We start from the raw sequence: 15,937 nt of genomic DNA, 5'->3' as shown, positions 1-15,937 counted from the left end.
GGCACAAGTGAAGGACTCTGAAAAGACTTCTACATGAAGCTTCTTTTATACGTGCAAATATAGCTGTTTAGCAAATTTTCCATCTCAATTATTAAGAAAATATTAGTATAACAAATTATACTGGAGCACAGCATCATGTGGTGTAGTCAATGATGCTAAAACCACAAGGCTTAGAACATTTTTCCCTGTTCTCAGATGGAACTGACAGAGAGTTGTTACTATGATGTAGTTGTTTAGAGCATTGACCACAATAAACCCCCATTTTCAAAGCATGAAAATGTGTAGGTGTAGGTGTATGATTAAGGTGTAGGTGTATGATTAAGGTATAGGTGTATGATGAAAAACACCATTAGTCCACTGTAAGCAAAATCCAGGCCTGGGTAAGGCCATACAATTTGAATAGGGTGTTCCTACAGAAGTAATCTGTTTTTTAGTCTTAGGAAGGAATATTTCTTATAACTGTGAACTTTTTGTTACTTTTGTAACACTTTTACTATAATTTTCCCATTTATAGTTCCTAAATGGTTCACATTACCTTTAATTGAAAGGTAATGTGAACCATTTAGGAAGGAAGATCACAGATAATTAAGAGGGTTTTCTGAGTGAAAGGAGCAATACAGTTAACTTTTTTAATGCACTAAAATGTATAACCACTGCTGCTCTGTGTTGGAAATCTAAGCTATTTCCATGGACGTGCTGTCAGGTTTAAGCAGATAATACAACATGTCGGAAAATACACTACAGCAGTTTAACTGGGCCATATTCTAACTAGGAGGCACTAGTGGAAAGCTCCACCAGCTCCACCACACTCCACAAGTTAAGAGCACCACCAGCTGTGGGGTAGCTGCTGTCTAAGAACCTTAGTACTAATCCAAGGCCTGTTCTTAGTGGCCATCCTGGCTACACTGACTGCAGGACTCATCGCAAAAATGCTTTTTTTAAAGCTTTTTGTAGCCTTGAATTTCATGTCTGCTGTTAAATCGCTGATGACTAAGCCCAATGTAGTTTCCCACTTTAGGACCTTCTGCTTTGTGCTGTAAATGACAAAGGATGTAAAAATGTCTTTGGATACAGTATTAGCTGGTATATGTTTGGAGAACAACAAGGTATCATGTGGATACTTAAAAAAGAAAGGAATCTGATGCACAGTTCATCAGTTGCTCTTTTTGTTGGAGATTGGTGTGTAATAGTAACCAAACATAACAACATCAAATTAGACTATTTTAAATGTTGTGTTGCCAGGAAAAACATGCCAAGGTGTAGTATAATGATGCATGTGTGAAGACAGAAAGTCTATGTACTTACGCACTGCAGTTGTGCATTGGCTATTCTGAAAGAAGGAGGCTTTTTTTTATTAAAACAATATTTTGTCAGGCAGACAAGTTAAAAGTGAGCTGACACGATTTTTCCAAATTTGCTCTTGCATGCTGTAACTCCAGGTGTCAGTGGTTGGTGAAGACCTAGTTCACTGCTGGACTTTTTCTTTGGTTTATTTCATTTGTTTGTACATTTTTCTTCATATGTTCTATAATGAACAGTAGAAACTCTTTGTGTACTTCAACAAATAGAAAGCATTTAGAGTGAGACGCAACATTTAAATGTTCAGTTGAAAATGGACAACAAGGCCCAAAACTAGTCTGACTGTTTGGAGACCGAACACCTGGCAACACTAGACACATCACTTGGAAAAAGATGGACATAAGGAGACATGGATTTAATCAAGAATCTATCTAAGCCTTTTTCTGGACAACTGGCAAATCAACTGACCTGGTCTATGAAGATCTGAGTGAAAGATTTGTCAACAGCTGGGCAAAATATATAAAATTGAGGAAGTCAGAATCAAAAGCATAAGAAATCAAAGAGGTCGTTTGACAAAGAAAATCAGGATGTCAAAGAATTTTAAATTTAGGTCAAATTCCAAAATCTTTCCCCTGACAATCATTAATGCCCCTCTTTGAGCACATCAGTTTTGGATGTGGGATGACAAAAACGCACCACTTCTTCCTTTTAAGGGGCAAAAATCCTTCACAAGAACACAAGGAATACAGCAGAGACTGATTGAGCAGAGTTGGATGCTGCCCAGAGAAGGATGGGTAACATTTCGTTTATCAAGTGCTTTTCCCCATGATGCACACGATACTTTAATAAGGCACATTTTATCATCTCATAGAGTTTTTTCTTGCTACTGTTGCTCTGAGCTTAGTCATTAGACATCAGAACCACTACTTCTATAAAGCTGCTTTGTGACAGTGTCCACTGTAAAAAGCACAGTGCACATAAAATTGAGTTGGACACGTAATGACGTGTGTCTTCCCTTACAGAAAAGTCACACATATTTCACCTGTGAAATGTGTGAAAATATGTGATCAAACATTTTTTTTCACGTGTGTCAGTTCAGCGAGAGAAACATGCTTTTCTACCACCTTTAAACTGGATCATATGCACTTATCATTGACTGCCACTAGATGGTGCTCAACCTCACTCTGATTAACACACTGTGCATGAATGAACAGAATTCTGACTGTGGGTTTCTGAATTTACAAAGTAAGCAAAAGCCAGCATGTACATTAAAGGATTGGTCTTTAGCTGACCAAAAAGATCAGCAGCTGACCAGATTCCGCACTGAAGTATATATAAAAAAGGAACGAAAAGAAACCATCAAACTGGTGCAGTCATTATCTGGAATTGTATTATAGTGAGATTTGCACTGAAGCTGTTAGCAATCATGGGAAAGGACGCTTCCCACACCCTAGAGTGATAAGTGTGGTCACTTCTGTCCTATACAATAGGCCATGAGTGTGCAATACAGAATCACTTATTTTTATGAAATAATTACATTAATATAAGGAAATAAATACCTTAGAGGGATTAAAAGGAACTTGGAAAATACATTGTCTGGCTATTCTTTCTTGTGAGGTTGCAGTGAGCTGCAGCTTTTTAGTAGGACACATAGTTGAGGTCTGGTTGATACAGCACATTCCAAACAACTCAACCTTTGTGCAAATACAGCGTCTTTTGTGCTCCAAATCTCAACACTATTTGCCTTTCAAGAGGTAATTCCAAGTTGTGTCCTAAAACATGTGACAGCTTACCATGATAGGTGTTCAGTTATACACCGCAGAGTAGCTCAGTTATCTCTATTGAGTGCAGCTGTTTATTAGTTTAGTTAGCTAGCTTTGTATATATACAAATACTAGGTATTATTCATAAAAAAACAGAGTAAAACATCCACAGTAATACAATGTGAAACTATAAGATTTATGCTAAATATATTGTTGTCTCCTGTAGTTTCCCTGTAGTACTGTCTTATAGTACACACCTCAAAAAGATGGTGCTACAACGGTTCTTTAGTAAAGAAAATGGTTCTATATATAACCATGAACACTCAAAGATCCCTTTGCATGATTAAAGGGTTCTTTGTATCATGAAAGCATTCTTCAGATTAATGGAAAATGTGCATGAATGTACTACAGATGGTTCTATACAGAACCCAAAAGGGTTCTTCTATTGTTACAACGGTTCTTCTATTATTACAAGTTTGACATTGTAACAAAAGAAGAACCCTTTTGGGTGCTTTATAGAACAACTTTCAAAAAGGTTCTATATAGAACCCTCTACAGAACATTATCAGTCTGAAGAATCCTTTGAGTGTTTGTAGATATATATAGAACTATTTAGTTTACTAAAGAACCCTTAAAGCACCATCTTTTTTAAAAGTGTATTCTATAGTACCAGTTCAAATTTAGTCAAAGGCCCCATTTGTGGATAGTAAGTGCCACAGCCCTTGCCCCCAAACGAAGACCACATTTTAACAGAACCTTGTACCTTTTACAAGCTTTCTCGCAGCTGTAACTGACCAGGCATGGTGCTGTTCTGTGATGTTACGGATATCTCGTTAAATGGGCACTGGAAGACTGTGAATTGTGATTGGTTGGCACACTGATTAAATTTTAGCAAAGTTTGATAACATCTACCATTTTTTAGCAATAAAGCAGATTTAATAAACTGACAAAAGTAGACAAAGATCTCCTTTTCACTGATCTCTTACACTTCTGTCTTCTTTAGTGAACAATAGTAATGTCCACATTTACTATCTGTAGCAGCAGCTCTCGATCCTTGTCCTCAGAACTCCATATGGTAGAGCAGGGATTTCCAATCCCAGTCTTGGTTGCATATTTCTGTATTTTCCCCACCCTACACACATGACTCAGCCCACGGGGAGCTTGTTAATTAGACAATGAGTTAAATCAGGTGTGCTCGATGAGACAAAAAGGACAAAAATGTGCACAAAAACACACCCAGTTTCCCTAAAGGATGGATTGTTCATCAGTGTCAATTAGTTCTTCAGGTGTATCAGGTGTGTTGGGAGCAGAGGAAACTTAAAATTTTCAGGGCAGTGGTTTCCAGGACTAGAACTGAGAAGCAGTGATATATAGCAATATGTTTAATTTCACATATCATCCCAAATTGTTTTCATTTAGTGTGACTCTAATATGAACTACTTTAACTTAGTTATATATTTCCCCTTAAAATCTCAGGCGTCATACATACTAAGGCTTATTATTCAGAAACTACAGTGACAGCAATAGAAACCAGTTGAGCTCTTCTTAGGATATAAAAGTGTATAATAAAAGTTTGGTCTTTTAACCCTTGTGTGGTGTTGGGGTCTGTGGGACCCATTTTCAATGTTTACCAAAAGAAAAATGATGTAATTTATTATTATTTTAACCTCAGATTCTTTGGCCTTTGCTCATTTTTTGTGAAGAACATATAAAATAACACATTTTCAGTGACTTCACTCTGTTCACCCCCCACACATTTATATTACACATGTGGTGTTGGGTGAACCCGCGGGGAGTAAAAGTGTGGAGGTGCTGTGTCCTTCACTCTGTTCTCCTCCTACATGACCTGCTGTTAGTGTGTGTGTATGTGTTTGTATATGTGTGTGTGTGTGTGTGTGAGAGAGTGTGAGGGTGGACAACATGGACAGGCTGCTGACTGGCTACAGCTGCTAAAGGAGAACCCTACACTGGACACTTGTGATATATTAAACATCTGTAAACATCTTTGCATAAATTGTTATGGCTGTATTGATTTAAAAAAAAAAAACAATATTGCGGTGGGTACATCAAACCCACTGAGTAACAAAAACATGAACACAACACAAGGGTTAAGGGGTTATTCATTATGGACAACATTGTCAGTGACCTATAAGACCTACTCAAATAGCTATTGGTTGTAAACATTAATATAAATTCACCAGTAGGAACATGCAAGCATTCAATATGAATGTGTTACTTATCTTACTTCTATCAAAATCTTACATACAATCATGAAATATATGATCTCTTATACGTCACTGTGTATTTTCAGTGAGTATGCACAAATTCTATGGTTTCCTTGAGAGCATATGGTGTATACCAGCATGTAATGCAGATTAGACCTCTGCATTCTACTATGAATACAAAGAAAAATCTCAAATTCAAATATCCTTTTCCTCAGTTTTGCTGTTCACTTTAAGCAAAACACAGTTTGTACACATGCTAGAAAAGAGTAATAGATGGTAACAGTTTTCTCACACATTTAGACAAAATGCTGCTGTTTCTTTTATCTCTGACTGATTTCAAGTAATCTGTGGCCTTTGAACAAAGCCAAATGTGCACTATTTGCACCCAGATTTCCTCCCTCTTAGCGGTGTGTTTCTGTTTGTGTAGTGATAGAGCGTAACCTCGCGCTGTCCGTCACCTATATTTGGCCTCTTCCTGACGAAGGCCTGAGTGCTGGCGAGGGGAGGCAGAGGGAGTAGGTGGGGGTTATGTAATTTCTTTGTGTTGCTTCCAGGGAGAACAATTAGTGGATACACAATTATGCCTTGAACGTATTTTGTTAATCTTTGCGTCCAGAATACAGGCCTGAGAGGGGAAGAGTGATAGCAAACTAAAAGCACTGACTAAACTCTCCCAATAAAACAGCTCCAAAAATAACAGTGAATCAACACTTGATTGTAAGTCTTCAATGAGTTGATAAATGTTTTATTATGAAAAGCACTTTCATCTAAAAAATGGTACTTTATTTCTGTAAAGGATATGTTGCTTGTAATAAAAGACTTGAAAGTAACCCACTTTTAGCTTATTTTGATGTTCAGCTTCCAAAATGAAAGGTTGTACGTAGAGATAGTATGATGTCACCTATACTGAAACCTAATAGGCCAATGCAGACACATTCTTTAAAATCAACCAGACTTTAAAATTAGCTAATTTAACTGAAATATTTCAGAAGGCCATCTAAAAGTACCATGCTCAAACTGCTCAAAATCTGCTAACCTACAGGAAGAAGTACACAGCCAACAACATGCGTCATACAAAGCCACAGCTTTTAAAAATAAGTTAACCTGTGAAAAAGCAGAAATATCACACACACACACACACACCATCTAAACCACTTATCCTTCTGGGTTGTGGTGGGGTGCTGGAGCCTGTCCCAGCTGTCATTGGGCAGAAGGCAGACATACACATTCACACACACACACTCACACCTAGGGGCAATTTAGCATGTCCAATTAGCCTGACTGCATGTCTTTGGACTGTGGGAGGAAACCCACACTGACACGGGGAGAACATGCAAACTACACGCAGAGAGGAACCTGGTTGCACGGCCGGGAGTTGAACCCAGGCCCTTCTTGCTGTGAGGTGACAGTGCTGCCCACTGCGCCACCGTGCCACCCAAAGCAGGCATATCATGGATTATAATGGATATGTGTGTAAAAAGCAATAATTAGGGATGCAACAAATGTTGATTTCCAATGTTTTTAACATACATATCTGCTGATACATTAACATTTATTGAATGTAGAAACTGGGATTAAATCTCTACACATGTTAAAAAAAGAAACATGACATTATTCACATATGTTTACTTGGTACTTCTGAAGAGTTTAGCTCATTTTAAAGACAGTAATAATGGATTTGTACCTATATTGGCCCATAAGGTTTCAGGTTTTTGCGCACTTCACATAGAACATCTGTGAATTCTCTGTAAGGGGTGGAAGAGTAGAGCAAAAGAGCAGAGGCCCTTAAAGCTCTTTATTTTCGTGTGACTTTTAGGCTTACGGAAAGATATCTAATTCCTTTATGCAAATCAGGCTTTCATAGACAGCAGGAAAAAAAGGAAGAATGGCAAAGTGAGGAAGACTAAGGTGAGATAAAATGGGCTACGAAGATCTACTGGAGTTGTTATGGAAAGAAAGATTGTGCTGTAGGGACCATGGTTGTAAAATGGAAATGATACGATGGAGCTGTCTAAACAAAACCTCATCATACTGCAAATTTACTGTGATTATGAGTTTTTCTCTCGTTACTCAGTAGTGCAGCATACAGGCTGTTTTATGTTAAAAGGAACGTTCTCTCGACCACTGAAACATAAAAGTTGAAAGTGAAAGCAAAATAGACTTCCATCTTTCAGCCTGGGTAAACCACAAATTAAAACTGGAATATCTCCATTATCCCACCACTGATCTCTATTCATGATCTATAGCTGAACAAACAAGTTTGTTTGTGGAGTTATTAGTGGCTGTTGAATAATACATACATACATACATACATCATCTAAACCGCTTATCCTTCTGGGTCGCGGTGGGGTGCTGGAGCCTATCCCAGCTGTCATTGGGCGGAAGGCAGGATACACCCTGGACAGGTCGCCAGTCCATCACAGTGTTGAATAATATATCTGTACTATACTAGTCATAACAGTTCTTTGATAGTCCAGATGCTTTGCTTTTGAGAAGCATTACATCATTTCAGCTAGTTGTATGCAGTATATTGACATGCATGTTGTGAAAAGTTCTGTCAAGAAAATGAGGTGACCCAAGGGGCCGAGTATAAAGTTTTAAGGAAGCTCTATTCCTACTGGAACCCTTGCATACAAAAATGCTGTAAAATGTGCACATTTTAGCCCTGCATCACCTAAACGTTGATCTCTTCAGAAGTGCAATAAAAACATCATCGAATATCAGTTTGAAGATGTATTGTCAAACCTGAACATCTGTAAAATGCAGATCATTTTATTTTGAGCAAAATAATCTGCTGATGCCAATATGATTGTAATATCATCCGATATCTTCAGTCTTAGGAATAATTTGCTTGCCAAATCTAATATCAAAAACAGGTACATATAGATAGAGAGAGACATTTTCATTTTCATAGTTGTTGCTTGTGCTATTTTCTGCCAGGCTGTGAGGTAGTTGGTGTGGTTTTTGTAGTCACCATGTACGGACATTGTATGGTGAGAGATGACTTGCCCTGCTGTCTCCACTGTTTAGATGGTGGGTCTCGACCTGCTGCTATGTTCAATAAATGAACATAGACTTCCACATTGGTGTCAGAAGTGGGATCAACCCTTAGTGAACTGAAGGAGAATGGCAAACTCAGCGATCAAGCCAGCGTGACGAGGCTCGACAGTGGAGTCCAGTGGGAGGAGAGCACAGCAGAAGACCGGAGGTGGTACGGCGAGGTACGACGGCAGCATGATGGGTCAAGGCTGAGTGTCAGAGCTCCAGCAAACACAAGCAACTTCGCTGCCGTCCATAGTGCAGCAGGTGGCAGAAAAAGTGGAGAGCAGTCGAGGGAGCGTCACTGGTTTTGCTGCTGTGGTGGACAAAGCACAGAACGGTCAAAGAAGTGCCACTGCTGGCATCCCAAGCAGTGCAAGTAAACTTTCTGCTTGGACTTGAAGCTATGTGTCTGTCATGCTCAGTAATAGTAGAAAGGGTGCTTGTGACAGGGGGTTAACATTAATTAAAAGCCTCATGCTCCAGCAACAATCTGCCCCCGGATTACATTGTTAAATCACGATTGGATTACTGACGCTCCGCTCACTCCGAACTGGGGAAATTCTCAGCGGACACACAGAATCTCATTGAGAATGAGGACAGGCCAGCCTACGCATGCTGGTGTTATCCAGGACACTGGACACTCTAGGACTGGGACAGTGAGGCCCCTGTGGAGGCGGGCGGAGAAGAGAGGACACAAGGGGAGCCCACACGCCCTCTGAGCTGTGGCGGAGGTGGACATGATGGGGTACAGGCGGCTTCATGCTGAGTTCAGGCATTCACACTGTCAGGTGTTAAACAGCCCATTAACCGCAGACAGCAATGAGTGTCCTCTGTGCTCGATTAGCTGTCAGAATATCGTCACATTGACGTCCCATCAGTGTGTGCCACTTTCATCAGCTCACTTCACCAACTAGCCAAAATTTACTGGGTTGGCCAAAGATTAGGCACTCTCCCCTCTCCCTTGGCTAAGAATATAGGGAGACTCCAAATTACCTACCATATACACCTATCTGAGGCAATGATTAAAACTACTCTACAGATACATTATATCTTTTTCTCATGAACTCTTACATAATTGACACTAGTGATGTAGTGGAATTTAAGTAATGTCATTTGCTTTTAGATGTCTGCTAGGACAGTTCTAAGATCATCTAAAGTTCATTTTCACAGGAACAGTGCAAATTATACACTAAATTGTTAAGAGTGGACATCAGCTTCCAGAGAATTCCTGGCAATATACAATAACATACTGTAATTTAAGTTACTGTATGTTATTGTAAATATTTACTGTAAAATGATTTTAACCGTGCATCCTCATTCAATTAAAAAACCAAAATAATTAATTATAAACATCTTCATTTTTAATTATCATTAAATCAAACATCCTGCAAATGGTCCTGGCCGGTTTATTAGCCTGTGAAGTAAACATAGACATGTGCTATAGAATGTCTTCACTGGTGGAGACTCCAAAACACTTATGCAGCTGCTCCTATGAGGTAGCCATCAACACCCCTACAAACATGACCTCAAATTTCATGCAGTTTTAAAGCTAAAAGTGATTAATTCAGACTTTCAGAAATCATTAATGCTGGTAAGGTATGAATAAGAAGCCTACTGCACATGGTACACATGGTAATAATAACATTCCAATCTGACTTCAACAGCTATTTGAATTGAACCAGTGAACAAGAAAAAACAAATAATACTGAGTTAAAGCAGCTCTATGTAACATTTAAGAATTTTGAGACCTCTCTGGTGGAAATGTGGAAATGCCTGCAACGTGAAGAGGATGACGATTGCGAGTGAGCTGAAAGAGTATTGAAAGAAAACTCAGTCAAAACTTTGTGCAGGAAGTTTCTTCTGAGGATGGAAGTGAATTATTTACTATTGTCATCATATCTTTATCAGTATGATGTTGCTTTTGCATTTGAGACCATAACATCGAGCCAGACCTTCTTTTTGAGTCTGTGCAAGTGACGTTAATTAGTAAAGACGTGGACGTGGTTTGAAAAACTCCAGCGAAATCTGTCCCAACACTTCTGACTTTTAAATGACTATTTCAGGCTTTACAGGTCAACTCGTAGCAGTGCACACACCCTCTATTTTAACAGTTTTTTTCTCCTGACTCAGTACGTGTTTCAGTTTTAACAATGATCAATTCGATCCTCTACCAACAGGTTTCATTTAAACATATATAACAGTGGTTTTCAGCCTGTGGGCTGGTGCCCCCAGTGGGCTGTGGCGGGACTGCAGTGTTTTTAAACACAAAAATCTGTTACAATATATGAGAATTGAAAACGAGTAGCTGTCTCTGCTCTGTTTGCCCAGAGGTCTTTTCAAATGATGCTTTGAAATTCAACAATTTATAGCGTCACTTGGAGACTAAAAATAGTGAATATGAATCTAAACCTTTTGAGCCAGAAATCTGTTTGCAGCTTTCCTCTCTTCAGCCTCATCCAGCAATCAGTAAGTGAAAAATCAGCCTTTTCATTAGACGAGTCAGAAAAAAAAATGCTTGTTACCTCCGCAAAAGCTTTTGAGGTCGTTTGTGTGGGCCGCAAGTTGTAAAAAAATTTGGGAACATGATACAAAAAAAGGACTATTCAATTCTATTTATTCTGGTTTTGTTGATATTCAATAATAGTCTACTTTATACCGAGACGAGACAAGATTGAGTCCAAAACGAGGGCAAGACGAGACGAGACCGAGACTGCTTGTTTATGTTCTCGAGACCGAGACCAGACTTAAGTACTACAACACTAATAACAACCATCTTTAGCCCAATTGTTCAGATTTCTCATTTGTTTTCTGCCTTTGGACACATTACAGTTTATTTCGTGTCTGGCACAAAGAGCTTGAATGTTAGATTACCACCATGATAACTTGTTTGGCTGTAATGGAAAAAATGAACAGCGAGTTTTCCTCAGAACTCATTAGTCAGCTGAATGAATGCGAGCAGGGCTGCTAATGAGAGCACTCATAATAGAGCTTCCAATAAATCAGCCTTTTCTGACTATGAGCAAGAGGATGAGTTGGCCAATAGACACATGACTTATTAATCTATCAAGGCAGAAACTCTCAATCAGTTCATTCTTTAGAAGTGAAGTATTTAAACATAGTTCATATTTTGGGGGGTTTGTTTGTGGTTCTGTTTTTTTTTTAACAGAACTTTTTTAGGCATGAAAATAATGCTAATAAAGAGAAAATGCAAAAAAATATGTTTCAGTTGAACATATTTTCTATGAGGATTGTTCTGGTTTTGTTTGTTGGTTTGCATTAACTTATATTAAATAGGATCCTTTTTAGAGCTGGCAACAACTGAAAGCATGCCCCTTACAGTGGTGATCCATAACTATTAGTACTAGGCCCTCAGTTCAGGCCATAAATGTCAAAACTCTGTCAAAAACAAGGAAAACATCTCTATGATAATGCTAATTTCTGCTAGCCCCCCATAGGACTATAATAGGATGTTAGTGCTAAGCTAGACATGCTAGCTATGCGAACATTCTTTGGTCATTCTAGATTGGATATACATGTCTTAAGCCATATTCGAGCTGGATTAGTTTTATCAGAGGAGGTCTGGTAATGTAATTTGTACATGATTTGTCAATTTGTACAGGACAAGAGATCTATGTAATTTCCCGAAATTAGCCCAAATAGCCTGGATCAAAACACCCTCGCATGGACATTTACACCGGCAGTATGCATCAGGAGCCACACTTCCAAACAATAGCAACACATTGTGCAGCTAAATGGTATCTATATTAGCATAAGACTAGTAAAGTGGGTTCATTCCGTTTACCAAATGCCACCCAACAAGACAGAAAATGCACTGCCTGGCGAGAGGTACATTCAAGATCTTTCATTTTCCTTCTCCTTGTAATTTGGCCACTACCAAGACTTCAATGATCTTGTCATGAACTTAAGGATTAAGGAATTCGGTCAAATCAAGCTCCATTTGAACTGTTAGCCTTGTTTTCAGGTTGACACAAAATGGAAAAAAACTCTATCACTATTACCGTTACACTGATTTGAACAGGGCTACTATTACTGAGGGAGCTCTGAGTTTGGCGAATTATAGAAGGTATTTCTCTGGAATTCTGATTTAGCCGACTTTGCAGATTTGTATGGGATTAAAATCACAGATCTTGTCAGTAATCACTCAAAGACAGCACTAATCAGGCTCAAATAGTGCCTTTTTAACATATAGGATATGTATTTTGTACTTAACCATTTTACAGTGACCGTATAAATCCTTGGCATAGAGCGGCTCCATTTCTAACATCTGAAATAATTGCTTAAATGCAGTCAGTGACATATTTTTAGGACTTCCAGAAGACCTATAGTGATGCTTTTGTCATCCATTGTAAATCACAACATGATTGGTTGATTCCATTATTAGGACTCCTCTGAAGGCCAAGAAGGCCCTGAGGGTTCCCCACTGGGAATAATACTATATCCCACACAGCTTCTCTCCATGTTATGATGTTAGCACTCAAAACTTTCAGGTGTTTGAACAACTTTTGGACCAAAAGATTTTTGGATTTTGCTGCTGTCAGAACAAAACCCTGTATCTCCAAAATGATAACTTTACAGGAGAAGGAAAAGCACCGCAGTGAATAATGCTGAAGCAGCATATCGCTGCTGTTGGATAAAACATTGTATCTCCAACATGACAACTTTACAGGAGAGGGAAAAAACATACATTACTTTTAATGTAGGTCAATGGAACCAGACATTTTTCAGAGTAACTTTGAGCCATTTCTGTTGGTCCACTCATCATGAACTTCACTCATAATTTAAAGAACAACAGGCATTTTCAAATTATGTCAAAAACTGAAAAATGACAAAAATAGAGATACAAGGTTTTGTTCCGACAACAGCGATATAAAAGTCACCATAGAAATTAATAATCATTCAGAAAAAGGAAAGAAGCCAGTGGGAACTTGGATGCATTCCATATGTAAACCCTGCATCCTGTTGCATTGAACAGGCAGCACAGTTTAGTAATTGATTTAGCAGGGAACACTGAAAGCCCTCAAATGGTTTGTGTCTTGTTTTTGTGAAAAGAACAAATAGACAAGACCAGTTATTAGAGAGCAGGGTTTCCCAGAGTTCTTCACATGGTATATATAGATTACATATGTATATGGACATACTTTACATGTTTTAGTTATTCTAAACATGACTGTGTTATTGTCTCTGTTTAGTAGTCACTGCTTCAGGGTTTAACAAAGCAACTTATAAGTTACTGCAATCTTTGTATAGGCTTGCATAAGAGAATCTGAGCTTGTGATTATTACAGTTGTATGCGTTCAAGCAGAATCACATATGTATAATGTGAAAAAATATGTGAAAATCAATTAAATATAGCAAAAACCTTCATAAGACAGAAAAAGCTTATATAATCAGTGCTACACATCTGCATGGTACAAGTTTATAGTGCTGGTATGTTAAAGTTAAGCTATAGTTTGAGTGAAAACTACTTATGCTCTGTTTTTCAGTTTGAGTAAACATATCATGGTTTACACTGAAGACTTGAAACTACACTTAAAATATGGGCCTACAGAGAATAAGTGCAAAAAATAAGTCATACAAGTTTGACAGAACAACTATAAACATCTAATTTATTTGGTTAATGCTCACTTTAATGGGGGCCATAAATACACAGCTGTGCACTGTGATTGTGAGAAGATATGTTGTTTGAATATTGAAGTGAAGAAGGGAATATAATGATGACAAATGAAGAAACAGGCCTTCAGTATAATGGTAGAACTGTTATTCTGTTCATCTATAACTAAACCTTAGCAAAGCAAGTAATCTCAAAAGAATGCTAAGGGTTTTTATGTGGGCCCATTCACAAATCCTGACTTTCAGAACTACATGACTTACACCTCATTTTCAATATAGCTATTAAACATTACGTCTTAAAACGAACAACTGAATAATAAGGCTGCAGTTTAAAGACTCACACATAAAAGAACACAATTGTACGAAAGGAAAATAAATGCTGAACCTGTTCATATGAATCAGCGGTGATGCATCAATGACTACATAACTTACGTATTAGTTTACAGCACATACTGAAGAACAATTTCAATTGTCAAATTGTAAGATAAGAAATTATAAGATAAGCCTCAGATTCTGAGGGTTAATCTTAGGGTCAAAGCTACATGGAGTGGACACTTATACATAGATCAACCAGACAAACGAAATGGCCTTCAGATTGTGAATGAAGAGCAAAGAATCTGTTGTGTTTATTTGTTGCTATTATCAATTTCTTCCATAGTCACAGAGGCTAGCCCTGCTTTTTTAATTAATAGTAAACATTTTGGCAGGCCGAGTGGGCGAACAATATGGGGCTTGTGCAGGGTCTATTAAAGCAATTATCTGCTAGGCCAGTGCGGCGATTGCAGTCCCTTTTTATCCCTGCGCTTCATTCACTGTAATCTTTCGTTATGGTCAGAATAGCAGTAAAGCTAGGCGAACGGTGATGATGAGAGGACATTGGGACGGTGGTCTAAAAAAATCCAAACTAATTATATTGAATTACAAATGAACTGAGGGAGTTCAGGCTGCTCCTAAAGCTTGTTATCAGCGTCCAAGAGGCTTGCAAATAGCTTTTTTCCCAGCCATAGTCTGTCCTATAATAGTCCAATTAGATAAGACAGACAGCTTAGTGAATGCACTGTCTTGGTGGAAAGGTTGTTGGGTGCACTAAGCCAGATTTTTGCTCTCCGACAAGTCGAGTCAAGAGAATGCCTGAGTTTTGGGCTCGAGGAATCATTATAAAGAGTTTCGTTCCCACAAGACAGGTTCCACTTCACTGCTCCTTTATCTATTTAGCTCCTGACTCAGTGTTTTAGAGCACATACTCATTTCAAAGCTTTTGCAGACGTTCACTCTGGACATAATGAATGTTATGACACTGCTGGCTGTTGAACTGTGCACCACATTTAAAGAGCGCTCGCATGCATGTGTATGAATGATAAATATTGTCTTTGTTCTTTTGTGCGATAGAACTGATGGCCACTGTTTTGGAGACTCGAACAGAAAGGAAGTCGGCAGCTCTGAATTGGCAGTTCCTTCCATTTTCCCCCGCTCGCTTTGTTTTCTCCTTCACTGTACAAATCCGAAATCTCTGAATCAGCCGATCCAAAAATGAAGATCTTTGTAGTTGGGGAAAGAATGGGACGTCTGCCTCCTTCGTTTGCAGTCTGCTCCTGCGACTATGGGAAGGAAGGGGCCCACAAAGCCTGTAGGAGGGGTTGTTATGGTTGAGATGTGCGCTTTTTGCCCCGGAGCAGTCCAACGTTTGGGCTTGTAGCAGCGCTCCAAACAGTGGCATCACCGAAGCGGCCAGCTGAGAAAATACCCAGGGGAAAACTCGCAGGAAGAGAAGTCTCTCGACGTTAAACTGTTTTGCTTATTTTCAATAATTCCTCTTGCAATGTTTTCCTTTTCAGCCCATGTTTAGATCCAGGATAAATAAGAATTAGGCAGAGGCTTGTTCTCACTGGTCCAAGTTTGGACCTTCTCCCAAAGCAAAGCCTGGGCTCAGAGAGAAAGAGAGAGGGAGAGGGAGAGAGAGAGAGAGAGAGAGAGAGA

The sequence above is a fragment of the Colossoma macropomum genome, unplaced genomic scaffold (genome assembly GCF_904425465.1).
Source record: "Colossoma macropomum unplaced genomic scaffold, Colossoma_macropomum, whole genome shotgun sequence".
NCBI lineage: Eukaryota > Metazoa > Chordata > Actinopteri > Characiformes > Serrasalmidae > Colossoma > Colossoma macropomum.
This window is presented reverse-complemented; position numbering follows the sequence as displayed.